Source organism: Macaca thibetana, chromosome X (assembly GCF_024542745.1).
Source record: "Macaca thibetana thibetana isolate TM-01 chromosome X, ASM2454274v1, whole genome shotgun sequence".
Taxonomy (NCBI): Eukaryota; Metazoa; Chordata; class Mammalia; order Primates; family Cercopithecidae; genus Macaca; species Macaca thibetana.
The window spans coordinates 22,774,855-22,793,975 of NC_065598.1; the positions used below are offsets into that span (position 1 = coordinate 22,774,855).

Below are 19,121 nucleotides of genomic sequence, written 5' to 3' on the forward strand. Positions count from 1 at the left end.
TGCTGATTTTTGTCTCAGGGGAAATGGAGTGAGCAACAGTCCTCTCAAGCAATATGAGAGAGAGGCAAGAAGTGAATTTAAAAGCTTTCCCTAAAAAATAGAAACCCACCACTGCACCCGCTGACTGTGGTTCAGCCTGCCAACACCCAACAAACAGCCTTCGGTCTTGGCCAGGAGTATTCCTCAGATTGTATGTTACTTACTCTAATGAATGCTTGCTTCCTTTTTCGTGGTTTCTATAGGGCTGATCTTGGGCGAGGCAGCTAGCCACCTGTGCTCCTTCACTAAATTCGAAAATTAAGGACTTGTTATCTTTTCTTTCATATTATTGTATTTTCTTAGTGTTTGTTGCAGTTTATTTAAAAACAACTGTCACCCCGCTAAACATTCTTATTTCAGTAATATGTCTGTAGATTATTTCAGGTTCTTTCCATGTAGATAATTGTATCATCTGAGAATGGTAGTTTTGCTTCTTTGATTATAACCCTACAGCTGTTTTTGTTGTTGTTTGTTTGTTTGCTTGCTTGTTTGTTTGTTTGTTTTGAGACAGAGTTTCGCTCTTGTTGCCCAGGCTGGAGTGCAGTGGCATGATCTCAGCTCACTGCAATCTCTGCCTCCCAGGTTCAAACGATTCTCCTGCCTCAGCCTCCCAAGTAGCTGTGATTACAGACCTGCACCACCACGCCTGGCTAATTTTTTTGTATTTTTAGTAGAGACAGGGTTTCATCATGTTGGCCAGGCTGATCTCGAACTCAGGTGATCCACTCGTCTCAGCCTCCCAAAGTGCTGGGATCACAGGCGTGAGCCACCGCGCCCAGCCATAATCCCTACAGCTTCTTTTGCTTTAACTGTCTAGGCAGCTAAAGCCAAACTTAGGCACTGGTTGAGTTTCCTATGACAATACCAAATAGAAGTCATAAAAATGGGCAGTCTTGTCTGGATAATGTTTACTAAATAAGGCCTTGCCATTTTGTAATACCCTTTATCAGGTTAGGAAATTCACTTTGATATCTATTTTGCTAAGAGTTTTTTTATCATAAATTGTTGAATTTTATTAAATCTATTTTCTGCATCTGCTGACATGATTATGTTTTTTCATCTTTTACATGTTAGTGTGGTGAATTACATTATTAGATGTTTCCAATGTCAAAACAACCTTACAATCCTAAAATAGCCAAACTTAGTCATGACATAGGAATATTGTGCATTGTTGGTTTCATTTGCTAACAATGTGTTGATGATTTTTATATCCATATTCATGAGTGAGGTTGCCCTGTGATTTTCCTTTCTTCTTCTGTCCTTATTTAGTATGGGTATCCAGGTCATATTTGCCACATAAAATAAGTTGGAGAATCTGGGGACTATTTGTGAAAGATTAGATTTATCAGCTACTGCAGCGTTTGGTAAATCATCTAGGCCTTGCATATTCTTTGCAGGAAGAATTTTTACGTTGAATGATTCAACATTTACAATGGTTATAGGACGACTGTTGTGTTTCTTGACTTAGTTTTGATAATATTTTTCAAGCAATTTGTCCATTTCAAACTTGCGGGCATCTGTAATTATGTCTCCTATTTATTGCTTGTTTGTACCTTCTTTTTCTTTCTTCATTAATCCCGGCAGAAGTTTGTAAATTTTCTTATTCTTATCAAAAATAAGCTATATGGCTTTTGACTACTATCTCTGTTTTCTATTTAATCAATTCTGAATATATATATTTTATATATTGTATATATATATATAAATTTCCTTCCTTCATTCTTTGACTTTAGTCTGTTCTTTTACTAACATCTTAAGTTAGAGGCTTAGCTCATTTCAGCATGTTATTCTCTTCTGCTATACATACTTAAGGTTATACAGGTTCATCTAACTACTGATTTAGCAATGTCTACAAAAGCAACGTACATTCTTCAGTTTTGAATATTATATTTTATGTAGTAGATCTATTCATCCCTAATAATACTTTTTACTTTAAAATCTATTTTGGCCATTATTTATAGAACTGTATCAGTTTTCTTGTGGTTGGTATTTGCATGGCACATGTTCTTCCATTCTTTCACTTTCAATACTCTGTATTTTTGAGTTAGATATGACTCTCATAACATCATTTAGCTGAATTTTTCAATTCAATTTTGACCTATATTTCTTGTAACTGAAAAGATTAGTCCATTTTAATTTCACAATTTTACGTTTTCCTTACTAGTTTTCCTGCTTCTCTAATTCCTCCCCTTCTCCCCTTTGCCATTTTTTGTTAAAAGTTGATTAAGGTGCTCTTATTACTCAATCCATTTTTTTGTCTTTCTACTTTTTTGGAAATTAAAGTCTGTCTATTTGTTCAGTGGTCGTTTTGAATAATTTAGCAAACATACTAAATTTTCCAATGTCTAAACGGTATTTTTACCTTCCTCCTGAACAATGCAAAGATTCTAAAATACTTCAACTCCAACCACTTACTTTTAAAATTCTGCTAATATCATCCAATATTATGATTCTATACAGATTTTAATCCCACAAGTCAGACATTATTATGATGATTTATACCACATTTTATGGTATATATTTATATTATATAACTATACATTAAGCATACTTTTGCTGTTACTCTGAGTGAAATGGGAAGCCATTGCAGAGATGAGCAGGGGAGTAAGGCTCAAAGAAGCTTCGTGTCCCGAGATGCTGGTCTTTATGGATTATATCAACCAGGCCTCCTTACCCTCTGGCTTCCAGGTAAGTTTGGCTAGTGGGAAGAATGAGCAGGAGATCATAGAAAAGAGAGAGTTTGGAGTGTTTATTCTCCTGCTTCCTCTCTGCTTGGCTGCAGTTTAGTAGTCGCTGACTTCATCTATCTAGGATCACAGGCCCTCTTAGGAAGGATCTCAGGCATAGTGATAGTTCTTTCTTGGTTCTAGTCATAATTTCCTCCCCTTTCTCTTTCAGCCTAGGGGTGGCAATAGCTTCTTGCTGTTACCAACACTGCATACTTTACCATCCTTTGATTCCCTTAACCCTGCCTATCCCTCTATAAATAGTCAGTTTCATTAAAAAAAAAAAAAAAATCTTCAGTTACTCCTTGGAGTATGCTACCTGCTTCCTGTTTCCTGCTGAGCTCCTTATCAATATAAAAAGAATGAGCATCAAAATACAAACTCTTTCCACTCACACTTTTCAGGCATATGTCCTATTTCCCTTCCCTACTGCCCCCAAATTCTTTAAAACATAACTGTATAAATGCTTAGAATTTTCTCCTATACTTTTTGCCATATTGTGTAAGAGTGGATGTTAAAGGGATTGGACACTAATTCAAGTTATTATCTTTTGCAGTTATTTTTACAATTTGAAGAGAGAACTGCAGCTCTAATCAGAGCATGAATAGAGTATTTAAAGATATTTCTTTTTTTTCTCTGTCACTCATTTTTTGAAAAGGAGAACAGATTGTAAATCAAGTCTTGGACTTCCTCTACTTCCTTATAAAGAATTTTAACAGGCCGGGCGCAGTGGCTCACGCCTGTAATCCCAGCACTTTGGGAGGCCGAGGCGGGCGGATCACGAAGTCAGGAGATCAAGACTATCCTGGCTAACACGGTGAAACCCCGTCTCTACTAAAAATACAAAAAAAAAAAAAAAATTAGCAGGTCGCAGTGGTGGGCGCCTGTAGTCCCAGCTACTCGGGAGGCTGAGGCAGGAGAATGGCGCGAACCCGGAAGGCGGAGCTTGCGGTGAGCCGAGATCACACCACTGCGCTCCAGCCTGGGCGAAAGAGTGAGACTCTGCCTCAAAAAAAAAAGAATTTTAACAATAGTTAATCTAATCTCTGCTGAAATATGGCATGCACCTGAGGCTGTCAGAGTGCCACACAGAGAAAATATTGGTTAAGAATTCTACCCCCCACCGCAATCAATGATAGACTGGCTAAAGAAAATGTGGCACATATACACCACAGAATACTATGCAGCCATGAAAAAGGATGAGTTCATGTCCTGTGCAGGGACATGGATGAAGCTGGAAACCATGATTCTCAGCAAACTAACACAGGATCAGAAAACCAAACACCACATGCTCTCACTCATAAATGAGAGTTGAACAATGAGAAAACATGGACACAGGGAGGGGAACATCACACACCAGGGCCTGTCAGGGGGTGGGGGACAAGGGGAGGGACAGCATTAGGAGAAATACCTCATGTAGATGACAGGTTGACGGGTGCAGCAAACCACCATGGCACGTGTATACCTATGTAACAAACCCGCACATTCTGCACATGTATCCCAGAACTTAAAGTATAATGAAAAATAAAAATAAAATGTTTAAAAAAAGAAGAAAAGAAGAAACAATTAAAAAAAAAAAATCTGCTCCCAGCAGTAGAAAAGAATGTGGCATTTTTCTAAGTAGCATTTTAGGATTATGCTATTTAATGGCTTATGTTATTATCTGCGTGAAACCTGCAATCCCCAGGAATCTTAGAATTTCAGACATATATTTAGAAATACAGAAGCAACTGGTCCAGTATTTATTTTTTCTAATAAAGAATCTTTCTTCTAAGATCTAGGAAAGATAAACAAGTAGTCACTGCTGAGGTATTTCTAGTGTCTGACAGAACCTAATATGAGTTTTAAATATTCTAATAACAATGTGTTTCTTACTAAAAATGTGTTTCCATGTGCTGAATCAAAATCTGCACAACCAAAACTCCCACCAGTTGGAGCCAATACCACTCTTAGAGGCAAGAAGTCTAGTCCAAGCAAATTTTTCTCTCCTTTATGTGTTAACTCATTTCATTTCCACAACTCAGCACAGTGCCTGCACATAATAGGCTATCAAAGTTATTAAATAATTTGAATGACTAAAATATTTAAAGATACCTATATATCAAGACCTCCCTAGGTCTTTTTTAGGACAATCATGCCCAATTCCCTTAATCATCTTCAAGTGATGCTTTCTAAACATATTATAATTGACTGCATTCATTTGTACAAACTCAATTTGTACATGACCATCTGAAAATGTGATAATCAGGACTGAACAAATAGCTTTAGAAATAGGTTGACAAGACAGTGCCAAAATGGGACTATTCTTTCTTTCCTTTATTTAAGGTATTGTATTTCTAGTAATGGAATCTAAGTATGTGTCAGCATGTCTGATAACCCCACTATTGGCTTAAATAGAACTTGTGCTTAATTAAAATAACCACATTTTAGCTGATTTGTTCATTCACTAACTTATTTCCCAGGCTGTTGTAGACAATGGAAGTACAGAATGAATAAGACAAGCCAAAGGCCTGCCCTGAACATGCAACATTTTTGAAAGTTTGAGATTGTTTTGAAATAAAAATGTGTTAACAGACAAAACTGACAGTGAATAAATAAGTAAATGCATAAATATTACGATGCTCAATCATAAGTGATATTAAAAAGTAAGGTAAGGAGTTTAAAAAGGGATGAGGAAGAGGCCACAATAAATTGAGGTATAAAGGAAGATCTCTCTTAGGAGATGACATTTGAACAGATACCTGACAGATACAAAGAAACAAGCAATGCAAATCTATAAGGGAGGGAGAGAGAGAGAGAGAGAGAGAGAGAGAGAGAGAGCTTTCTAGGCAAAATAATTACATATGGTGCACCCTACAACTGGAGTATCTGAGGAACAAGAGGCCACTGTGGCAAGCAAAGAGAGAATACACGGAGGGTGATAGGAGATGAGTGGTAGGAAAGGAATGACCACATCATGTAAGGCTTTGTATACCACAGTATAGGATTAGGATTTTATTCCAGGTATTATGGAAAGCCATCGTAGGGTTTTGAGCAGGAGAGTGATGCTATCTGATTTACATTTTCAAAAAAGTTTCTCTGGCTACTCTGTGAAGAGGAAACAAGAGTGGAAGCAGGAAGACTGAATAGAAAGCTTCTGTAATAGATCCAGTGACAGAGAATGAGTATTTAGCTTAGTATTAACCCAAGGATAGAGGTTTTCTATCAATCCCTATTATATTATTAAGCTTCTAAAAATTTTAGAATGGGTTTTTAGATATAGAGAAAAGTTGCAAAGATAGTACAGAGAGGTCCCGTATATTCCACACTCTCTTTTCCCTGTTGTGAACATTTTTTACATTACTATGGTAAATCTGTCACAACTAGTGAAACAAAATTGATACGCAAATACTAATTGAAGTCCATACTTTATTCAGATTTCTTTAGTTTTTCCCTAGCATCCTTTTTTTATCCATTCCAGGATCGCACCCAGGATACCATATTATATTTAGTTGTCCTCTTTCCCTAGTCAACTCTAGATTGTGACAGTTTCTCAGACTTGCCCTGTTTTTAATCCCCTTGATTGTTTTGAGGAGTACTGGTCAGAGCTTTTGTAGGAATCCCTCATTAAAAGTTTGCTTGATGTTTTACTCATAATTAAATTGGAGCAATGGGTTTTTGGGAGGAAGACCACGAAAGTTAAATGCTATTTTCATTCTATCATATCAAGAGTGCATGTCATCAATATGACTTATCACTGGGGATGAGGTAGTATCTGGCAGGCTTGTCCCTGCTCTTCCTACTTCATTCATGGGAAGCAAGTCACGATGTGCAACCCACACTTAAGGGGTGGGGATTTATGCCCTACTTCCTTGCTCGGGAAGTATCTATGTAAATCATTTGAAATTCTTCTACATGAGAGATCTGTCTCTTCTTCTTTATTTCTTTCTTTATTTATTTATTCAATCACGTATTTATATCCGTTTGAGCTCATGGGTATTTATTTTTTACTTTTAGTTACAATCTAGTATTATGTTATTTATTATTTTGCTCAAATCACTTCAGCTTTAGCCATTGAGAGCTCTTTTAGTTGGCCCGTGTCCTTTTGACATGTTTCTATCATTCATGTTGTTGTTATTGTTGTCACTTGTTGGCATGTTATGGGATTTTTTAAAGCACTCCTTGTTTCTGGCACTATGAAATGATACAAACTCATTCTTTATATTCCCTGATCCAGCCCTAGAACCAGCCACTTCTCCAGGGAGCCCTGGTTCCTTTCAATAGAGAACAGTATTTGAAACCAAGAGCTGGCCATTAGCTGTGTTCATTTCCACCAAGGTGTTATATCTTCTAGACCCTCTCAGCTAACAGAGAAAGGAAACGTTTGTATAGTAACCTGTGCATATACACGTATCTATAAATATTTCTAAATGTATCAAACTATATCTATGTGTGAGTTCATACTGATTTCTCCAAATCTAATCCTTTAACACATAGTTAATTTTAGCTTTCACCACTTGCTTGTCTGTAACCTCCCACTCCAACAGTAAGAAACCTGGCTCTCAACATCTGCCATTCATTTACTTAATAATTCAATTCCAGTATACATGTCTAGCAGTATCAAAATTGATTATCTGTACCCCCCCCCATGGCAAACAACTTTATCAACTAAAGTACAATGCTTCCATACAGTTTCTTTTGCCCTTTGTTTTACAATCTCCAGTCATTTCTAAAGTTATTTAGGCACACACCTTTTCCCATATTCCCATCAGTGAAGCTATTTCCTATATTTGTGATATAGTTGGATTCTTTTGTCATGGTCTGCATTCCATCCTGGGTACCTGGACGTCTTAAATTATTTTCTAAATAACCCCTAAACAGGGCTTATTTTGCATTCCATAATGCAAATGATGTTAAACATCTTTTCATGTGCCTATTTGCCACCTTCTTATTTGCTATCTTCTTCGATGAAGTGTCTGCTCAGATCATTTCCTCATTTTTTAATTGGTGCTGTTTGTTTTCTTATTATTGCATTTTAAGAGTTCTTTATATTTTTTAGATATAAGTCCTTTATCTGGTATGTTATTTGCAAATATTTTCTCCCAGTTGCTGATTTGTCTTTTCACTCTCTTAACAGTGTTTTTGGTAGAGCAAACGTTTTTAATTTTAGTAAAGCCTGACTTGGCAGTTTTTTTCTTTCATGAACCGTGCTTTTGGTGTATCTAGAAATGTTTCACCAAATAGAAGTTCACATAGATTTTCTCCTATGTTTTCTTTCAGAAACATTATAGTTTTGCATTTTACATTTAAGTCTGTGATACATTTTGAGTTAATTTTTGTGTGAAGTGTAAGATTTGAGTCTGGGTTCATTTTTATTTTTTGCATACTGATGTTCAATGGTTCCAGCACCATTCATTTAAAACACTATCCTTACTTCCATAAATTGCCTTTGCACCTTTGTCAAAATTCAGTTGACTGTATCTTCTATTGTATCTTGTTAATTTTGATCTATCCTTCCATTCTGTCAAAATAGTTTTCTGTCTTCATTTTGTCAGTCAGTATATCTTCTATCCCAGAGTCAACAATAATTTAATAGGTATGTTCTCCAACAAATAATTAAGCAGCATGTTGAATAGTTTAATACTATGGACAGAGCTCTGACACATTCTACTAGGAATTTCCTCCAGATCGATGTTTATTCCAGAATTGGGTTTTTTTTTTTTTTTTTACTTTTCTGCTGTTTCTTGGTTTGTTGTTGTTGTTGTTGTTGTTGTTGTTTGTTTTTTGGGATGGAGTTTTGCTCTTTCGCCCAGACCAGAGCGCAGTGACATGATCTCAACTCACTGCAACCTCCACCTTCCAGTTTCAAGTGATTCTCCTGCCTCAGCCTCCCAAGTAGCTGGGATTTCAGGCACCCACAACCACACCTGGCTAATTTTTGTATTTTTAGTAGAGACAGCGTTTCGCCATGTTGACCAGGCTGGTCTCGAACTCCTGACCGCATGATCCGCCTGCCTCAGCCTCCCAAAGTGCTGGGATTACAGGCATAAGCTGCACCATGCCTGGCCTCTGCTGTTTTTTATAGTTATTCAAAATACACAAACAGTGATGGTATACATCCAATATGCAGGATCTGACAGTTTCTAAAATCAGAAAGTACTCTGGAATTATCTTCTCTTATAGCTGAGGTTGCAGTTGCTCTTGCCAATGGAGTCTATTTTACCCTTTCCAATTTGCAAAGCTATGTAGCTCTCTTTTCTCCACATCGTGGGTTATCATCCTGTCACCTTCCTGCACTCCTTCCTCATTCATGTTGCATAGAAGATAACTTACATTTCTAGATTTTATCTTCATTAACACTATCCTTTTGGGACAGATCACTCTTATGAATGTGACCTTGTTCTTGTATTCTTATTTTTACCTTTTAGAAGATATCTTTTTAAATGTGAACTCATCAGACTAAAGACACATGACAATTAAATTAATTGCATGACTCTGAACTGGATACTTCTGCTATAGAGATATCCTTGGGACAATTGGTGAAATATGAGTGGGATCTAAGAATTAAATGATAGTACTGTGTTAGTGTGAATTTCATCATTTGGGTGTTTTTATAGTCTATATGTAGAATAATATCTTTGTTTTTAGGAAACGAAGTGTTCAGGGATGATGGGGCATCATACTGGCAATTTACTCAAAATATTCACAAAAAATATTCTTTGCACTGAACTTGCAACTTGTCTAAAATTTTGAGTTTTTGTAATTAAAATATCTTAATGAATACAATTTTTAAATTCCACTCATCAGACAAAATTTAAGGATATCCACATTAGCTTTTTAAAATGCCCCCTCCCTCTTCCGCTCCCGGAAAGAATTATTCACAATCATGAAATTGGAAATTCACTTCCAGAGTCTCCCATCCCCTTCTATCCATATTGCCTTTTCAGCTTTGTATATAAGTTATATGTGTGGTTTTTTCCTTTGATTTTTGGAAATCTTTCCTTGTCTAATCATGTCAACGAATTTTCAGATGCCATGGTAATTCCTATTCTCTCAAATTCCCTGTACCTTCAATAACCATCAGTAGGTAAAATTAAGTCCAGCACAGTAGCTCCCCCATGGCTTCCCCACCTACTAGGAAAAAAAAAAAAACAACCAGACAGGTGGTAACACATTTTTCAGATGGTCTGAGCTTTGTATTCTTCCCTTTATCCTTACTCTTTACTGCGTTTTCCTCCCTCCTGACTGGGGCTTTTATATAGGTATATATTTCTAATTTAAAAGAATCAAGCCAACATGTCACCAAAATTTTTACAGATCACATGATTTAGGAACTCCAAATACAGAGATTTACTTGAGTCAGAGAAGGTGTTATGAACCAGCCTGCTTAATCCTAGCAGATCTTTGAATCAAAGGACTTCTTGGGATATTTTTGAGCAGGAGATTTTCTAAAACTTCTTACTTACCCTGAGTAAATATTCTCGGTAAGGACAACGGTTAGGATGACAATATTTCCCCATTCTTTCTTGGCTGTCTCTGAAGAAATAGCCACTTCCTATTAGGCCTATGGAAGTAGAAATAGAGCCATAATTGGCCTTAGGTTTTTTTTTCTCTCTCTCTCTCTCTCTCTTTCTTCTTATCTATTTCTATCACTTTCTCCATCCCTCTCTCCCATCTTCCCTAACATTTCTTACTATTTATGTTTTCCTCAGAGTTCAAGAACTAAGGTGGGGCTCTTGCAATTACATTTAAGAATGTAATCTTTGCTATGTTTTGTGGGTTTTTTTGAAAACACACACACACACACACACACAACATTGCAATTCCCATGTAGCTTCTGCTTTGAGTTTATTTTATGTCATAGAAGAATTATTTTAATATGTGTACTAAGAAGGAAAAACAAGTTCGAAACACTGAAAATAAAAATACACAAAAGGGTTTTGACACTGGGCATTACACAATGATCCTGATTTCATAAAACTTAAGAGTTGAACATGGGAATTACATGGTCATTCTTCCAGAAAGTGAAATCCCATTATATCAGGCCTGTATGTAATGATTGTTTCACAATAATAATGTGAGGTATTAATCAAATTGGAAAGCCCTGGCCAATGGCCTATAAAGCAATTTCCCCCTCATTTAACATCATCCAACTTCAAAATGCATTTGTATTTACTTCAGAGCCTTAGAAAAAAACCTACTTGTGGTTTCCTTTTATCCCTAAGGTATGCTGTGTTGATACTTTTTCCATATACATAAAGCACGGAACTAAGCAACCACGTTTACAAGACAATAAAGAGAAACAAATTGATAACAGTCACTTAAAAGAATCTTTTTTTTTTTTTTAATACTTTAAGTTCTAGGGTACATGTGCATAACGTGCAGGTTTGTTACATATGTATACTTGTGCCATGTTGCTGTGCTGCACCCATCTACTCGTCAGCACCTATCAACTCGTCATTTACATCAGGTAAATCTTAACCACAATATGTTAACATTTGAAAGGGTGCCAGAGGGGAATAAGATAATTCAAAAATAGTGAAGGAACAAGCTAAAAATAACCACTGTATAAAAATATGCCTTGACTCAATATCAGTTAATAGACGACTACCCTTTTGATCCAAGCTGGAGAAAATTGCTTCTTAGGTATTTGTTACGAAATAGGAAAATCCCTATTGCATCTTTCAACCAATCTCTATTTCCTGAAAGCCTGACTTTCAAAATAGTTCTGATTGTCTCTCATGCCACTTTCCAGAAGGTGACAAATGTTAACCCTTTACGTGCAATCACATGATTTTTGAATATGAGGGAGCAATCTGGCTGAGCCAGAATTCCAGATGTAAATTTAGGTTCTCTTCACAAAGGCTAAGGAGTTTATGATTTCCCTGGGTTTAAATTGGAAAGATGTACTGTCATATCCAACAGAAACTGCTAGCTGACAGCCATATCCATTTTTTCATCCTAGATGCCCAGCTAAATTATATTTCTCAGCTGTCCTTGCAGGTAGGTGTGGCCATAGACTGATTTTTATCCAATAAAATATGAGCAGAAGAGATACATGCCACTTCCAAGCTTGGCCCATAAAAGACCTCCCACATGTGATCCTCCATGGCCTGTTCCCTTTCCTGTGTGGTCTTGAAAGCTAAGCATGGAAGATGATGGAGCCACAGATGAAAGGAACCCAGGTATCCCAAGCAGCACAAACAGTAAAACTGCCTGCTACTGGGGAGCACTATGAGTTAGAAACACATTTTTATTGTGTTAAGAAACTGAAAGTTGGAGCTTTCTCTTCCAGCAGCTGGCATCACCTTAACTAATACACTACAGTTGTCATCATTATTTGCAGAGGACCAAAGGCAGAGGCATCTCCCATTACAGATTTGTCACAATCACAATCTTTCCCAAGGTAGAAATTGCCTAAGAGTCACATCATTAGGCAATGCCAGAGCAAGAGAAAGTTTTTCTTGGGCTGGCATCAAAGGAGTTAAGTGGAACTCTGCACCAAGGAAGGGGTCTCAACATGGGTAACTTGCCCTTCAGACAAGCCAGCAGGTCCATGCACCCAGGAGAGAATAAATGCTATACTAACTTCCCAAATGAATGTATAATGTATGAATGTGTATAACTAAGATAATATATTTACTAGAAAGCAAATTTTACATATATATATTAATATATATATACTTCTCTGTTTCTACATCTCTCTTTCCATGTATATATATTCTTTACAATCTCTTCATTACTTCCTCTCACATAGTATAAAACTTTCATTTACTCATTCTGCAAAATACTCATTAAGCAATTAGGAACTGGAAAATATTTCATGAGAAGTGACACATGAACCATTGCTTTCAGTTGTTGAATCAATTTACTGAGGAAAAAAAAAAATGAGCACTGCAACATTCTTATGCATGAATCCCAGGCAAAAACTACATTTTATAAAGCAAACCAAATTTTTGATATTCTGGCTCAGTGACAGTCAAATATTTCTTTGTTTTTGAATGAGAAAAGTTAGTGACTATATTCACAATCCACATATAATATCTAATACCTACAACTGGAAACAGAAGTTCTTTATTTCTGGTAGGAATGGATATCTGGGCCAAACATGACTTGAACGATCCAAGAATATTAATATTTTTCAGGTGAGCACTAAGTGCTATAGGAAAAACAAACACAAATCTGAGAGAGTTCCTGCCTTCAAAAGTCTACTATCTGACAGGGGCAAGAAAATAGCACAAGCTTCAGGCAAGATTTACCCACACAGGAAGCTTTAGGAAGAGATGTAATCTAACCTGGACTTTGAACTATGGGTCTAAGTTGACACAGCAAAATGAGTGTCCGGAGCTGCGTGGCCCGGCCATAGCGATTATAACTGACGACTGACACCTGAGCTCTATACATTTCCACTTTATGCCTCCTCCCTAGATTTACTTTCTTCCCTGTTCTGCTGTCTCATACGCCAGTACAAAATGGCGCTCTTCCTGGTTCTTCATCACCCATTTTCCCGCGCCAGGGAAAATGATCAACTTACAGCGCAGGCACCATCCCGCGCCCGGGAAAATTACCAACCGACGGCGCAGGCGCAACATGACGTCCGACCGAAGAAACCGAGGCCTACCTGGCCACGCCCACCGCAGGGCCACCATCATCGCCCTGGCCCAACCTCCGCCCCTGCCGGTCTATATAAGGCATTAGACTGCCACCAATAAACGAGACTTGATCAGGATACTGTCTTGTCTACATTTCTCGTGTCTCTTGTCCCCCCGAGTTCCCACTCCCTCCTCTAGGGCCTACATTGACGATCCCGCGGGACGGGACAAATGAGGACAATATTTCAAGAGGACAATGAAGTCTCATGAGACCAAACTGGTTGATTTGTACAGAAAATGGTGCTGTCCTTGTTTTTGTACAAGAGCATCCTGTTAGAGAAGTCCATATTTGTTCCCTCCTCTGTGGATGCATGACACTTGGTTCTTGCCTCCATGAACTTGTCTTATTGCACTACATTGACATCATCTGTTTTCCCCTCCCACCTGACTGTGAGCTCCCCAAAGGCAAGGACCATGTCTAGATCATGCTTACATTTATCTCCAGCATTTATCTCAGTGCCTAGAAAGAGCAGAGGCCCAGTAAATGCTATCGGCAAGAAGAGATGGATGAAAGAATGAATGACAAATATTTGCAGCCAGCCAGACATTCCCCTCCCTCATCAATCACAGCACTACAAGGCACCAAGTAAACACAAAAATATCCTTCAGGATGGTCCAACCCTGGCATTAAGATAGTGCTACAATGCCAGCACATTCTTCAATTCAAAGAGAACTGATTCCGCTAAATAGTTCAACTTACGTGCCTTCTAACATGTACTAAGTATTCCCAGATTTTCTTACTGAGATGTCTGTATATATGCCTTGGAAGCAAATCAGAATTGTTGACAATAATATCATAATTTCATCCATTATTACTCTCTTGCTCTAATCACACTATTATTTTTTACATCAAACTTCTGAGAACTATGTACTTAATGTAGACAATTTATCTTATGAACTATCTGCAGATAATAGAACCAGTTCAGTAATAGGTTCTAAAGAAATTACACAGTACGATTTTAGTAATCAGTGCATTTGTTATCAGAATTTGTCATAGTTGCTCCAGCTAAATTACCTTTCACACGTGGTACTTCATATGTGGAGATGATCACCAGGGATGATTTTGGAGGACTCATTAGAACTCTTAAGTAGTTATCATGGTATCAAAACTGTCCCTGCAAAAGGAAAATTCTGCCATTTGTCTCATATTCAAAAATAGAGTTTCAAGATACAAACAGGGCTTTTAGTCCTAGCTACATTGGGGAGGAAAAAAAATACTCAACTTTAATTATTTAATCAAATCAACAGTTCAGATTTCTTCCAAATGTGAAGCAAAGGAAAATACAGATTTAAGCTGGGTTATTGGGAACATAGCATTTTGCAACATGTTTAAAGTTTTCCGATTTGCTCTATATTTGTTTCTTAATTGAATAGTTGGCCTCCAGAGCAACACCGAAAGATTTAAGTAATGCTTTTTTCCAGGTTAAAAAAAAACTCTGTGGATATATTAAAAGAAATAGCCTTGTTTCCCTAGAGCTAGCTTGTAAAAATGCATTTTTATGAACTCAATTGACTTTAAAAAATCTTATGAACATTATATTTTATTTCTCCAATTTCAAAGTTACGTCTCATATTATATATATAAACCACTTTTACTAGTTTTAACTAATGTAATGTTTTTATAATTTTTGATATTCTTTTTTAGTTCGAATAATTAACAAACACATTTCCATGAATCAACACTATCTACATGCTTGTCATTTTAATATTTGCATATCATTTTTTGTGTTGATGTACCATAGATTATTTTGTCCTTCTCAAACTAGTGGGTATTTTTATCCAACAGGTATGTTGGGCACATATTGAGCACCCCCTATCCTGTTCTGCTCCTCTCCTTTTTGTGTTCGTTGTATTACATTTTGAATGGCAAAAGGTATTTAATGTCATACATTTAATTCGATCTGTAATCAAAATCTCCATTTCTTCAATAATCAGAAATGCGTCTCCACTCTGAGTAGCATGGAAAAATATAATACGGCATTTTAAACCATTTTATGTTCCTTTATATTAACTCTTCATTACAACCGAAATTCATCGCAGTATATTGTTTGAGGTTTGGCTTGAGTTTACATTAATAAGTCTCTAAACTGCCTTCCGGTTTTCCCAACCAGATATGTTAAATTTGTCTTCCTTCTGCCATAATTCACTAGCTTCCAGTTTTTCACATATATAATTATTATAAGTTGTGAATGTACATAAATAATATGGTTTACATATGGTTTATTAAGCATGTCACATAATCTCATATAATATCAATAGCTCTTTGTATAAGGCAGAAATACTCCTTTTTCCAAATGAAGAAACAAATGATTCAGAGAAATGAAATAAAATACCCAAAGTTATGCCATCAATGCATGATACAGCCATGATCAGAGTCATGATTCTTGTCCCAATTCAAAGCCTTTTCATTTCCTCACCCACTCCATTGTTTTTCACGTCATTTCTTCGTTTTAAATGCAATCTGTGCAGGCTGGGCGGAGTGGCTCATGCCTGTAATCCCAGCACTTTGGGAGACCGGGTTGGGTGGATCACCTGAGGTCAGGAGTTTAAGAGCAGCCTAACCAACATGGAGAAACCCCGTCTCTACTAATAATACAAAATTAGCCAGGCATGGTGGCACATACCTGTAATCCCAGCTACTCGGGAGACTGAGGCAGGAGAATCACTTGGACCCGGGAGGCGGAGGTTGCAGCGAGTCGAGATTGCACCATTGTACTCCAGCCTGCGTAACAAGAGCGAAACTCTGTATCCAAAAAAAAAAAAATGCAACCTGTGAATATTTGATTTCCAGTTTAAATTAATAATAGATGTTTTGTATGGCTTTTGGCATATACTAAAATAGTTATGTGATATTTTACATTTTAGTATGTGATAAACTACAAAGGTAAACCATAAATAATGCCTAGGTTCATTAATGTATTCATTCAACAAACTTTTGCTGAGCTCTTCTGTCAGCACTGGTGGAGATGCACTGGTGAAGCAAGCAGATGAAGTCTTTGCTCTTATCAAGCTCAATTTTCACTGAAATTACAGTCAAAATGGAAAATGATTCTAATGTAATAACATTATGTATGCCAACATTGTATTTCAGAATTCTGGATCCACGGTAGGGAATAAAAGGGTTAACAGTGGGTCTGTAATTTGATGCCTTTCACCTCAGGGATATTTTAATTGGTTTTGATCTCAACCAGACCTCCTTATTAAAACACTGATAGAATTTACTAGCTAGAAGATAAACTCCTCCAGATCTTATCTAAGGAGTTCTTTTCTCATGGTATACTTGATCTGTTTTGATTGTTTCTTCTAAATAACTAGTTTATATATTAATGAGCTGACTGAAGAATGCAACCTAGGCCTTCTGGCTATATGGCTAGCAAAATACAGAAACAACAGGCCCCAAAACTAAGTTAATTTCTTGGGCTAACTTTTACCACTCAGAGTTGTCCTTGTTATTCCACACCAACATATACTGACATGGAAAGGGGATTAGGAAGCTGCAGCTCATGGACCTGGAGCATTTCAATATCAATGTGCTATTCACTGAGGTTTCTTTTGGGTATCCTTTGCTAATCATTGGCAAATCATAGTTCTGGGTAAGATCTCTGTCTTGTATAAATACGATTGACAATTCATCTCTGTATGTAGTCATAACAAAAATGTGCCATCCCAGGTTTTTCCCAACTCCTGTCAGTAAATAATAGCCCCGTCTGCTTTCTAACCAAGAGGACAGTAACAATTCAGTTCAACAAACACATATTAAGTATCTGAGAATATATCAGGCACTGAGAATACAAAGACAAATCAATTATGTTTCTGGCCTCAATTCAATTATAGACCACTGAGTCAAGAGACTCAGACCCTTGAATGCTGGAGAATGAAATTTGTCTTGCTGTTATGAGTTAGGTAAGACGTGTGCCTAAAATGAATGCTTGTGGTCAACACACTCACCAAACTGCAATTTCCCTCAAAATCCCAATCCCACCACCACCAATGTGTTCACCATTCCTATTTCTGGCATAATTTCTGTTTAATCCTTTTCCTTAATGAAACAGGAGTCTTGCTGGAGGTATTTACAGGCATTGCAGAAGCTGTCAGTCCCTGGGAGTCCTCCTAGGTGAATTCCTACATAAACAGCATCCTGTGTTTCCTGCCTGCAGGCATTCTTTGGTTGTAGACACCTGCTGGGCCGGCTCTGAGAGGACCCCCCAACTCCTGGTCTGAGCCCAACTGACCACAGGCTTTCTATTTTATTGACTTTCCCCTTTTTCCCTCTCTTATTTCCCCAGTCTCTCACCATACTTCTTCAGATCGCCTCACAAATAAACTATCTACACATGTATCCTTATCTCTGGGTCTAATTTGGGAGAATCCAAAGTAAGACAATAGGAATTTTTGGAACTTTCTTGGCTGTGTGCAGTCACTTCTCCCCAGGATTGGGTCCCATCCCAATCCCCTTAGCCAATATCCAGAGATCTGGTAAAGTCGAGAGAAACAAACCAACCATAATATTCCCCTTGTTCTCGACAGATTGGCTAATTTGGGTGTCTCTAGTAAACTAATTTGCCACAGCTTCTTTAGGCAGTGCACGTTAGACTAATGTTTAACAGGTCAGACCATTTCTAAAGCCAGATGACGTCTTATAGCCCTGATACCACTATGTAAGTTTCTCTCACTACTCACCACAATAAGCTGCAGCCCTATATAACATAATATTTTCAGCAATGTATTGTTTATACCTGTCCACCGTTTGTCTCCTTCATTACATAATAATACTTTCAAGGATGCAGGCCATTTTGTATTCAGTGCCTGACACAAAGAAGCTTTCAAAAAATAGTCCACATATAAATGAATAAATAGCCAATATCCCACTAAACATCTCCAAACACGGTGTCCAACAAGCTTTTCAATCTCAGCATATAAACAACCGAATTCATCATCTTCTCTTCCTTAAGCTTTCCCCTCTTTTGTTTGACTTCATACTTCAGTGAATAGGTATTTTCATTGTTTTTATCTCATTGTTTTATGCTGAAAGTTTCTGTAACATGAAAATTATGTATTCCTTAATGATTTGGTAGAAATTTCACAAAAACTCTATGTATCTGGTAGCTATTTTAAGGATAGATCTTTAACAAATTCTTCATTTTTTTTCCTATGGATATTAGTTGTACTGCATTACATAGTATGCAATTTTTATATTTTTATTTGTGATTTTACTTATTTTTTAATTGAGCCACTGATGTATACATTTTGTCAATTTTGGTCATGAATTATGTACTAGTTCTCAATCTCTTCATAGTTTTCTATTTTATGTATGTATTTCAGTGTACTTTGTCCCTTTCCTTCTTCTTTTACTTATTTTTATTTTTTCAGTATTTTATGTTATTTTTCTGTTTTCTGTGTTCTGAATTCATTGTTTTTGTATTTCTTATTCTTATTTTTATATTTCTTACTTTATTACTATGTATATTCAGAGAGAAAGGAATTTAACTGCACTTTCTGATACACATTAATTTTGATGTTACATTTACATTTTTTATTGCTATTATTGTACTGGATTTCCTTCCTGATCCAGAAATTATTTGGAGAGTGCTCCATTTTCATGTGGATGTCCTGTGTTACAGCTTTTAACATTTCTACTGATCTTAAAATGTAGTACTGGTTTGGTGCAAAAATAATTGCAGTTTTTGCCATTGAAAGTAATGACAACAACCGCAATTACTTTTGT

General features: G+C 36.9%; 1 long non-coding RNA gene across 1 annotated transcript in view; it reads right to left on the minus strand.

Annotated features, from left to right (window-relative positions):
* Positions 1 to 16,136, minus strand: part of LOC126946734 (uncharacterized) — a 52,959-nt gene extending 36,823 nt beyond the window's left edge. Inside the window, exons 1-2 of the long non-coding RNA XR_007722744.1 lie at positions 16,021 to 16,136; positions 14,412 to 14,511 (exon numbers count right to left, since the gene is read on the minus strand). This is a non-coding gene — a long non-coding RNA (uncharacterized LOC126946734). The remainder of the gene's footprint in view (positions 1 to 14,411; positions 14,512 to 16,020) is intronic.
* Positions 16,137 to 19,121: the final 2,985 nt, after the last annotated feature.